We start from the raw sequence: 2,537 nt of genomic DNA, 5'->3' as shown, positions 1-2,537 counted from the left end.
CCTACATTGTACATTATTACCTACCTTTACAGTATCTACCTGTACGTAAATACCTACCTATACAATTCCTACTTGTACATTATCTACGTGTACAATTCCTACCTGTACATTATCTACGTGTACAATTCTTACCTGTACATTACCTTCCTGTACGTTATCTACCTGTACATTTAATCAACTGTTTCATTATAAACTTTATTTTATTTGACTTTAACTACATTTTAAAAATATACACAAATAAAATATTCAAATTCAAAACCGGGGAACCCCTCCCCATTTATTATTGATACATAAGATCGAAAAAAAATTACGTTTACTTAGTTTTATTGTAAAATCATATAAATCAGATGGAATTGCTTTGTAAAATACATATTTCGTTTCAAATATTCATTGGAGTTTTGCCGATATTTACCGTTAGAGCCTTTAATTTCCTTGGTTTCCTTCTCCATAAATTTTAAACTCAAATATCTTTCTACTGCATTTACTTAAGAAAACAGGAAACTCCAGCAAAACCTCGCTGTCTAGCAACATTTTGGAAGGTAAAAATTAAAAAGTATGTCCAACTATTTAATTTCTGTAAAATGTTTTATTCAAAAACAAGTATGTAGTTAAAATGATTTTGCACGATTTCACTAATTAATGAGGTTAATATTTTTCTAATACTATATTTCTAAACATTTTACAACCCTGTTGCTGTCATTATGAGTGGTTTCAAATTGTTTTCCTGCGTAGACATTTCATGGAGACCATTTATTTAAGAACAAAAATGACTGGCTATAAAGTCTAACATTTATTTCAGGTACTTACGTTTATAAAAATTGTGACAAGTCGAGAAAATTGTGGATATTTTGTTAATATGTTACACTTTTCCACTGGTAGGTGGCAGCAGGCCGTTAAATCACTTTCAATTGTTTTACACTTTCTAACACTGAAAGCACTTTTTGTTTTGTATTAAGCTCTAAAATTTACTATCTTTCTCTGCACAGTGAAACATAATGAGCTATTATATCTACTCTCGAAGTAAAACAAATCTGAAATATCTTTAAAAAAACCCTGGTATAATATAACCCCAAATTATGTTCGCACATGCGCTTCAATGGTGGATAGATCAGAGATAATCAACTACGTAGCGTTGTGCTTAATTTCAAAACAAACAGAATCTTTTATTTTTTAGTTGTCGGTGGGTGGTGATGACGAGTTGTTTTCCTTCTAGACTTTTACTACTAAATTATGGACAGCTAGCGCAAATAGTCCTCGTGTAGTTTTGCGGGAAATTAAAACCAAAACTATCACAGCATTAATGCAATATATGTTCCACAATAATTTTTTGAAAGTGTTCTTTTGGCGGAGTTAGATGTAAATCTACCAGGCATGTCTTTGTTTATTTGTTTTGATTTTAGCGAAACCTACTTGAGGGCTATCTGCGCCAGCCGTCCCTAATTTAGCAGTGTAAGAATAGAGGGAAGGCAGTTAGTCATCACCACCCACCGCTAACGAATAGTGGGATTGACATGATAAAACATGTTTGGGCAAACATGTTTAGTGGTATGCGGACTCAAACTTGGGGCTCTCAGATTGTAAATTAATTATTAGACATAATACATGTATTATATTATAACAGTATTTCTAGAGGCTCGTCAGTTACGTTGACCAGGTGGTTAGGACGCTCAAACTCATAATCTGAGAGTCGTGAGTTCGATTCGCCGTCACACCAAATATACTCGCACTTTCAGATATGGGGGCATTTATAATGTGTCGGTCAATCCAACTATTCGTTGGTAAAAGAGTAGCCCAAGAGTTGGCGGTGGGTGGTGATGACTAGCTGCTTTCCATCTAGTCTTACACTGCTAACCCTCGTGTAGTTTTGCATGAAATTCAAAAACAAACAAAATCGCCAGTTACAAAAATATAACAAGAAAAACACACACATACTTTTACCAAATAATTTGTTTAGCATAGAGTCGTAAGCAGTTTGTTGCCCAAAATTCACACTAACTACCACTCTTAGAACGCACTCACATCTTATTTTGGGATTATTTTGTGACATCGTAGGCCATTATTTTTGTAACTTAGCTTTATCAATATATAGTGTAGATATTAACATAAAAAATCGAGATACTGTTTCTGTACCGTTACTTTTTGTTTGTTTTGTTTGCAATCGGGTCCATATGTATGTGTGAGTGTCTGTGTTTCAGCGTGCGTATCTTGAAAACTAACCGACCAATGTACTTAGTAAACATTACACAAGGTGTGAAGTCAGTAAGGGATTGCTGTTTCCATATTTGATCTGGATCCATTGTCAGATATGGACTCTGAATAACTTTGAAACATCTTTTGTAATGCGAAGATAACGCATTTTCGCAGTTTTAGGTTAATAACTCTGTAAAGTATACTTGGATTTGTACCAGATTTGTTGGGCACATTAACGTTGAGACTTTTCACCATACTAAAAAAAGTTTGTCCGGTTCGTTGGTCTTGCTAAAGCAAGCAAGTAACTTTTGTCTCTTAATTAAACAGACATAAAATATAGAGGAAGA

The sequence above is a fragment of the Tachypleus tridentatus genome, chromosome 8 (assembly GCF_004210375.1).
Source record: "Tachypleus tridentatus isolate NWPU-2018 chromosome 8, ASM421037v1, whole genome shotgun sequence".
NCBI classification, from domain to species: Eukaryota; Metazoa; Arthropoda; class Merostomata; order Xiphosura; family Limulidae; genus Tachypleus; species Tachypleus tridentatus.
Note: the sequence above shows the minus strand (reverse complement) of the source record.